The sequence below is a fragment of the Nannospalax galili genome, unplaced genomic scaffold (assembly GCF_000622305.1).
Source record: "Nannospalax galili isolate Female #2095 unplaced genomic scaffold, S.galili_v1.0 scaffold368, whole genome shotgun sequence".
In the NCBI taxonomy this organism is placed as follows: Eukaryota; Metazoa; Chordata; class Mammalia; order Rodentia; family Spalacidae; genus Nannospalax; species Nannospalax galili.
This window is the reverse complement of record NW_008359963.1, coordinates 1684393-1694251: the sequence shown is the minus strand read 5'-3', so window position 1 is coordinate 1694251 and position 9859 is coordinate 1684393. Positions and strand designations below refer to the sequence as shown.

Sequence of the window (9859 nt, the reverse complement as noted above, 5' to 3'; positions counted from 1 at the left end):
CTTATAGGGTTTATACTGAGTACAATATTGTATAACTGTAATAATTCAACTGTAAGCCTAAAAATTTACAGCCAAATTTGAAAGAGATGCATCCTACTTCAGGAAAACGTTATTGAATATGTCAATTGTGTTGTAATGATATGCTTCTTCTAAGTATGTTGTTATTAAATAAATCATTTTTAAAAAATTAAAAAAAAAAACAAAAAAAAAATGAAGGCAGGTTTGTTTTATAGTTTAGTTCAGTTTTTCCAAGTCAGTAATAGGACTTTTGAGGGAAGGGGATCCCAGACTTCAAAGCCAACAGTATCTGGTATTCTCTAATACCAAGGAACTTGGGAAAAAAGCTTGGAAAAAAAACCCCATAAATTCTGGTTTAACATAATGACACAGTGTTTGAATGATGAACAGCAAAGGCTGTTGTCTCTATTCCAATTGCACAGTAAATGCTTGGGCAATTTACTAAGATGACAAGGGTAGCATCCCTCACGCTTTGTTTATGAGAGTGTGCTAGATACATATTAGGACAATACCTGGCAAGCTTCTCTAATATTACTATTAGTAATTTTATAATAGTAATAATAAACACAAGCTTTTTTTTAAAGGCCAGTAATGTCCTAGGTAGATATAAACTAAGCTGCAAAGGATGGTAAATCTTGACTCATAAAGTACAAAATGATTGTGGTTAAACAAAAGCCCACTGCTCAAGACTTGAAAAGACAATGAGGTTGCCAGGCATGATGGTTCAAACCTGTAAGTTCAGTACTTGGGTAGCTGATGGATACAGGAGGATTGCTGCACATTTAAGGCCAGGCCGGGTTATATAGTGAGTTCCTGGCAGCTCTAGGCTACAGTGTGAGACCCTGTTTCAAAAAACAAAACAAAGGGCTGAAGAGATGGCTCAGTGGTTACAAGTGCTGGCTGCTCTTGCAGAAGACCAGGTTTGATTCCCAGCACCCACATAGCAGCTAAGAATCATCCGTAACTCCAGTTCCAGAGGACGCAATCAATGCCCTCTTCTGACCTCCACAAGCATTGCACCACACGGGTGCACTTACATACATGCAGGCAATACACTCAGACACATAAAATAAAAACAATAAAATATTAAAAACAAAACAAAATAGAAAAGAAGGAAGAGGAGAAGGAAGACAATATGTTATAAACATTTCAGAAATCTAATCTTAAAGGATATCTAATTATCTTCTGTAAGAGACACATGGCCTGAAGGAAGCAGTGAGTGTGTTCTTACCGCCCAGAAGGCCCCAGAGGGCACCTTTCTGGCAGGTTACTGAAGGGATGGAAAAGAAAAAGCACGAGGAAGTTGCAACCTAAGCAAACTGCTGAACAGCCCCCAAGACAGGAAGTTGATGAAGGAAGATGCCATCACTGTTCCCTCAGTTCCATTCCCACTCTCTCTCCACAAGTCAGTTCTTCAGTGTTTAAGGACTTAGATCCTCTTATGGGCGGCTTTGATGAGGACAAGAAGTGGCAGGTCTGAACTGGAATGGGCATGTTTGATTCTTGTGGCTTCATGAAATTGATTCTTCCCCACCTTGCTGTGAACTACACAACTCACACAGTAATGTAGGTTCATGTCAGTCTGGGATGGCATCAAAGATGCCTGTCTTGGAAATGTCCCTGGTGGCTGAGGAAGCTATGTTCATTCATTCATTCACTCATTCATCACCGCCCCCCCCCTCGGCTCCATCAAACCCAGAGCTAAGTAAGTGCATGCAACTGCACATGGTCAGGACCCTTGATAGCACCATTGCAGATTTCTTTTCTTTATGTCATCTTGAAGTGGGAACCAAAGAGGTGTGCAATCAGTTTTAGGAGTTTTCTTGTTTATTTTTATTTAATTTCTTTCAAATTCACTTTTAAACTTTTCTCATAAAAAAAAAAAATCCTTGCAATAGGCTATACCAAACTCTTCTGATCACCACCTACTTCACACATTAGATTTTGATCACGCTGATTAAAAGGAAGGTTGAGGGCTGTCCTGGAACTTTTTACCTGCAGAAACCACTGTCTGGGCAAATCTTCACTCAGGAAGGAAACATCATCTTTGAAAAGCAATTTAGCCTTTAAACAATTTAATAATGTGATAGAGCTGTTTGAACCTCCACTTCCTCATCTGTAATTGCTAAACAGCTGTATGGATATCCTAGAACTGTCTTTAAAACTATACCTGTCATCCCAGGAATTTGGGAAGCTGAGGTAAGAGGATTGCTTCAGTCCAGGAGTCTGAGGCTAGCCTGGGAAACATAGTGATAACCCATCTGTAAATAGCATGCTGCAGATATTGGGATGAACTCCAACAGGGCATTTGATTAGGATTGTTATTTTTCCCTACTGAATATGTAAAACCAAAGGCCTCTCCAGGTTATCATTGGTTTTAGTCCTTCCTAGAAGCACAAAAACAGGACGAGTTTATCTGAAGCTCAATTCTTAAAGTACTTGCCTAAGCATCTACATTGGTTAGAATTTCTTCTATGAGACCCTTTAAGAAAAGCAATTCAGGGGCTCGAGGTACAGCTCAGTGGAAGAGCACTTTCCTAGGATACACAAAGCTCTAGGTTCAATTCCTAGTACTGGTGGAGGGAGGGAGGGAGGGAGAGAGGGGACATTAATTGTTTTTAAAGTTAGGTTTTGAAATAGCACAGACTCCAAATGATACTGTGACTCAGACGAATTAAATTAAATACCTTCTAAAAGTTTTTCCAGCCATGCTGTTGAAAAATCATTGTATTTCCTTCTTTCTCATTTCAGAGATAACCAGGAAGGCTCCTGGAATAAAGTTATTATATTCAAGTCCTGCCCAAAAAAGTTGCAAAAAAAAGATCTTATTTGATTGGATCAAGAGGAATAATTAGACTTCTTAAAAATAAGTAGAGTCTAAGAGAAGAAAATGAAAAGGTTTACAAAGAAGGCCCCAGAGCTTCCTTTCTGGCCTCCTTTCATCACTGTGTGATTTCCTTTAATAGTAGCCTGTCATTTCAAACCAGATGACTCAGTGGTCTGGTCATGGCTTACGGAATGTTTCATCTGTGGTTGTCCATCCTGCCTGTGAAGAAATGGATATTTAGTCACTGCAGAGAAGTGCTACTTGCTGATTATTGTTCGTCACCATAACCTCCTGACCTACGTTCAGTCAAAAGACGGGTGTTATTCTGCTTTACTGGCACAGAGAAAAAAAGGAGGTGATCAAATGAAGCCTTAATGTTAGGGGGTTATAGCTCATTTCTGATGGTCCAATAAGAAAAGCTGTTTTGAATTTTTCCCATCAATCCCTGAAAGTGCAGCATGGGAATGTATCATCATAACTGGCCTCTACCTACACACTTCATTGAATTTGCCCTCCCCATTAGAGGTGGGGTGGCGGTAATAAACTGGTGTTTGGGGCAGGAGTAGATGGGATCATCATATAGCATTTTCTTGGTTAACTGAGAAGAAACAGAACTCTTGGAGACCTATTTTTTGATGAAGTCAGCAGACCTTACCTAGAATCCAACCTCTTCACTGAGCAAGATAATCTCAATAACAAATGACTTTCAGGCTTATGTGCATGCGCTCCTAGATTTCTGATATGTGCCAGAAAGGAGTTCCTGCCCTGGCTGGTTTGGACCCTGGCTGCTCTTTCTTCCTGGGTCAGAACTTGTGTGTTCCTTAGCTTGTGACTTCTCCCTGCAGTACCTGACCTACTCCTGCCATCCAGCCACAGCCCAGTTTTTCATCACTGCTCTGCATATATACAGCCTAGTCTTCTGCGCAGTTCTTTTTTAAAATTTAAAAAATATTTTATTTATTTATTATTATTTTTTTGTGCTTTTGAAGCAGGGTCTTCCTGTAGCCCCAGCTGTCCTAGAACTCACTATGTAGACCAGGCTGGCCTTGAACTCACAGAGCTCCGCCTGCCTCTGCCTCCTGAGTGCTGGGACTACAGGTGTGCCCCACCACGCCCAGCTTATTATTTTTATTTTATGTGTATGAGTGTATTATTGCCTGAATGTATGTAAGTGTACCCACAGAGGTCAGAAGAGGGTGTTGGATCCCCTGGAACTGGAGTTAGGGATGGTTGTTAGCTGCTATGTGGGTGCTGGGAACTGAGCCCAGGTCTGCAAGAGCAGCCAGTGCTCTTAACTGCTGAGCCATCTCTCCAACTCTTTAAAAAATTTTTTTAAATTATTCATGCATTTATTTTTATTATAAGTGTATGAGTGTTTTGCCTGTAATGTATGTAAATGTAGCTTGTGCATACAGTGCCCACGAAGGTCAGAAGAGGGCATCAGATTCCCTGATACTGGAGTTATTGACAGTTGTTAGCTGTCATGTTGATTCTGGGAACTGAACCTGGTCCTCTGGAAGAGGAGCCAGTGCTCTTAACTGCTGAGCCATTGCTCTAGCACCTTCTGCTCAGTTCTTTTCACTTCTGGACTGCTGGATTAGGCCAATCCTGACAATGTGGGAAAAATCAACACATTGTTAGACTGAAATAGCCAAACCCAGAGTTCATGATTGGTGAAGACAGACAATCCAAGGTTCAGTGCACATGCAAGTGTTCACATGAGGACGTAGGACTTGATCTAAGGCCTTAGACTTCCTTATTACATATATGAGGTTCATATATTATAGGTAGCACTTGGACTCTAAAAAGTGACAGAGTCATGCAGTGTATGGCACTTTAAAATGAATGTTTACTCACAGGGCAGAATTATGTAGTCATTGTTGCTGTGCCAACAATGTTATTCATGCCTTAGAGACAATAAATTCAGTGTTTATTTAGGCAGGACTTGAGCACTCCAGTGGATGAACCTACACCCAAGGGCATTTGGGAACACAAGCTTCTCTCTCTCTCTCTCTCTCTCTGTGTGTGTGTGTGTGTGTGTGTGTGTGTGTGTGTGTGTTTATACATATATTAGAGTACAGAAATTTGGTGAGGGGTTAGAAAAGGGGTTGCTGATATGGGAGGGGATTTAAATATGATCAAAATATATTGTATGAAATTCACAAAAAATAAGATAAATTTTAAAAAAGACCTGAGCACTGAGAAGCTTCAAGAAGTGCATAAATTCTAGGAAACTCTTAGTCATTTACAAACACAAATGCCCAATGTGTACAATTATATGTATCTTGATGGGGTGAATGCATATTCTAGGTGTTTAAATACGTTAGAGTATCTAAAATACAAAAGTAGTGTGGACAAGAGAAGGCTAGTGTGGAATGTTCCATGGGTTGGAAAACTTGCTCAGGCACTGCTTAGATGCCTTTCAGTTTCTGTCTAAAGCATAAGGAAGGTGTTTCCAGATCATACTGACAGACCTTCCAGCTCCAGATAATTATTTGACCTTGAAATAGAATCACAGGGCCAGAAAAGACCTTAGAAGTTACTTAATTCAACCATTAACCATTCAGGGCCAGAGAGAGCCACTTCCTGGCCACCTGCCCATGCTCTTTCCAAACAGTTCTTAGTAGGAGAAAGGCCTTCTCCATATTAGGCAGCCGCCCTCCTCTCTGGCACTGTCCCAATTTGAGCCTCGCACACAACTTTGCCCAAATTTACTCCCTTCTCAGAGAAATCTCTTAACATTTCCCTCCTGTGAGCTCAGGATCACTCAAAGCATCATCACTTACTTCATACATTCCTCATATGATGGAATTTTCAGTCCCTCTCCGCCCATTCACTTTCGTCTTTTTCTGGTGTAGGTAGTTTTCATCCTTCACAAAGAATGGAGTAGAAGACACCAGAGTATTCACAGCCAAATACCAAGAAGGGGCAGAGCCCTTTCTAAACATACCTCCCCTCCCTTGTTCTGAGCATTATACTTCTACTAATGTAGCCCACATCACATTCTTAGCAATTGAAAGGCAGTCATATCATATCTTTGAGTTATTTTTTATCTTATAGTCTTTTCCCATGTATGGATATTAAGCAACACTTCTTTAATTCTATGTCATTTAATTGGTATTTTCATTCCAAGTATAGAACTTTGCAGTTTACCTCTGTTGGATTTCATCTTGTTAATATATAACTTACAGAACCTATAAGAAGAGTTCAAGACAAAAATAACTCAATAACGATCTTCAAGGGAAAATGAATGAGAAACATCCCCAGAGAAGCAGGTGGTTAGAAGCCTAGCTGAAGGGCTAGTGAGAAGGCAGACTGACCCATGTGTTTATTTTTGCTACCTTTTAAAACTCCAATAAACAGACATATGGTGTTTTAAAATTTTTGTCTTAAGGCACAGATTAAAAAGATGAGATTAGAAAATCCATGACATTGGCAAAATTTTGGGACCTTAAAGTTGGTGGACAAGAGCTAACCAATTTAGCACATTTGAGAAGAATCAGTTCTTGGGGCTGGAGAGATGGCTCAGCGGTTAAGAGCACTAGCTGCTCTTGCAGAGGACCAGGGTTTTGTTCACAGCACCCACATGGCGGCTAACAAGCATCCATAACTTCAGTTCCAGGGTATCTGATGCCCTCTTCTGACTTCCATGGGCATTGCACAAGATGGGTACACATATACATGCAGGCAATATACTCATACATATAAAATAAAAATAATAAATAAAATATATAAAAAAGAGTCAGTTCCTTATCTTCGCATAGGTGGAACTGGTAGAGGAAAGGAGCCAGGGGCTCCTCCCAAGCCCATGTGACCCCTGAGGAACAGATCCTCAAATGACCTTAAAAGTAAAAATAAATTAGTTTATCTGGGCCAACTGCATGGTCTTAAACACCCAAAGATTAAAGGGATCAATATAATTCTTTAAGAGCCTTTGTATAGTACAGCTAAAGGCTACATAATAAGAAACAATGCCAGACAGGAGATACCATCCTTTGAGTTGTTGGCCAGGGTGGCCTAAAAGACTCCCAGACTGTAACCCAGCATAGAACTAGGAGAATGACCAGCAGACCCCAATCTTATCTAAAGGACTATTGGCAATAGTTTGCTGCTAGATGAGGAAGAGCTGATCTTCCTGAAACAAGGAACTACAGATAGGCTGACTAGACTCAGCGGATGGATAAACACAGGGGAAGGGCTGGGGGCACCAACAACATAGTGGCCAGTAACAGGGATGACAGAGTATATGGGCTCCAGCGGGGGAGGGGCATGGGAGGGTGCCACTTGGGATGTGGGTATATAGATGAATAAGATTGTTTGGGATGTTCTGTATGAAATACAAAAAAATCAATAAATAAAAATTGAGTTATGTATGAGGAAGAAGCATAAAAATTTGCTTCATGTTAATCAGTAGATATGAAAAACATTACCATTGAAATCTACCTGATGACTTTATATCCATGCTCAGGTGCCAAAGCTCTCAGAAAGTAATTGACTGTGACTAGTAATAATCAGATACATTGAGATTAGAGACACATGTGCAAACATCTGCATTAAAAATGAGTTTTTCTGTATGAAACAGTACATTTTAATAATGAAATGGAGATCTTTTTTAAAGGTTAAAATCTCATTCAATTTTATGTCATATAGGGTTTATACTGAGTATAATATTGTGTAACTGTATTAATTCAACTATAAACCTAAAAATTTACAGCCAATTTTGAAAGAGATGCATCTTAGCTCTGGAAATTGTTATTGACTATGTCAATGCTGTTGTAATGAAATGCTTCTTCTAATTATGTGGTTATTAAATAAATAATTTTTTTCTAAAAAAGAAAAAGAGTCAGTTTTCAAGCAAGAAGTAGAGAAAATAAAATATTCTGTGTGCTCCTCCAAATCAGGAAAAGGCAAGAATTAATACTATGAGGCTCTCCTGGAACTGGGGAAGAAGGTGGGCTAAAAATAAACCTTGCATGAAGGTTGCATTAGAAAAGCAATTCACTCCAGGATCCTCTTTCTTATTCCTTAACAGAAGGTGGATTATATGGAAAGGAAGGTCCTGTTAAGGGTTACAACAATGTTTTCAGAAAAGTGAAGGGAATAATTTTAGCCTAGCCTCTTACCTAGAAACCATTAAAGAATCTTTGTCTATAGAATGTAAGCAGTCCAGGAAGAAAGACCTAAAATTCAGACTTTACATTGTCCTCAAAGACGAGTGATGCCCAGGAACAAGTCCCACCCACAGTCGCAGAGCCTCGAAGCCACCTGTGAGGCTGTCTTATATAAAAGTAAGTGCAGATCTAAGACTAACCAGACATGTGAAGGAAATCTCCAGCATGCAAAACAGATCGCACAGAAAAAAGAAAGTAAAAAGGTACCACAAACTATAATTAGTGTCTCAGAAAGCTGAGAAAATTCTGCATTTGTGAGTTGAGAAGCATTGTGAGACCACTAGCAGAAACAGCGGAGTGCAAGAAAATAAAACTGGAAAACATGGGTGAGGGGCTGTCCCAGAAAGCAAAATGAAATGTGAAAAAAAAAGATGGAATATAAGATTGCGAAGATGAGAAAATAAAAGAATTATTCAAGAATGCCTAACACTTAGTGAGTTCTACACACACACACACACACACACACACACACCACACCACACACACACCACACCACACACACACTCACACACACTCACACACACACCACACACACCACACACACATACACACCACACCACACACACACACCACACACACATACACACACACACCACACCACACATACACACTCACACACACCACACACACATACACACACAGATTCAGAGAGAGACCTAATCTCAGGAGGCAGGGAATGACAGAGCAAGGCACTCCAACATCCTTCTGTGGATTCTGTGTGCATAAGCACACACACAGCACACAGCACACATACCATACCACACACACACACACACCACACACACCACACACAACACACACACATACCACACACAGCACACACCACACACAACACACAACACACACAGCACACAGCACACCACACACACAATACACACACACAACACACCATACCACACATAGCACACAGCAGACACACACTGCACCACACACACACACCACACACACATACCACACACACCACATACCACACACCACACACACCACCACACACACATGCCACATGCCACACACACATCCCCCCCCACACAAACCACACACACATATACACACACACCACACAGACATACATACTACTCACACACACCACACAGACATACACACACACACACACGCCACACACAGACACACATGCATATACACCACACACACACCACACACGTGTACACATACACCTCCACACACATGCTACACACATACACACACACACCACACACACCACACACACATACACACACACATCACACCACACATACACACTCACACACACCACACACACCACACACACATACACACACACACCACACCACACACACACTCACACACACACCACACACACACACACCACACATACACACCACACATACCACACACACACACACCACACACACATACACACACACACCACACACACACCACACCACACACACACACTCACACACCACACACACACATACACACCACACACACATACACACACACACACCACACCCCACACACACCCTCACACACCACACACACACATACACACCACACACACATACACACACACACACCACACCCCACACACACCCTCACACACCACACACACACATACACACCACACACACATACACACACACACACCACACCCCACACACACCCTCACACACCACACACACACATACACACCACACACACATACACACACACACCACACCACACATACACACTCACACACCCCACACACACCACACACACATACACACACACACCACACCACACACACACACTCACACACCACACACACACATACACACCACACACACATACACACACACACCACACCACACACACACACACC

At 41.2% G+C, this 9859-nt stretch overlaps 1 long non-coding RNA gene across 1 annotated transcript in view; it reads right to left on the bottom strand.

Moving 5' to 3' along the window:
• Window positions 1-2703: 2703 nt before the first annotated feature.
• Window positions 2704-9859, bottom strand: part of LOC115068569 — an 8083-nt gene continuing 927 nt past the window's right edge. The window contains exons 2-3 of the long non-coding RNA XR_003847915.1: window positions 5632-5715; window positions 2704-3064 (exon numbers count right to left, since the gene is read on the bottom strand). This is a non-coding gene — a long non-coding RNA (uncharacterized LOC115068569). The remainder of the gene's footprint in view (window positions 3065-5631; window positions 5716-9859) is intronic.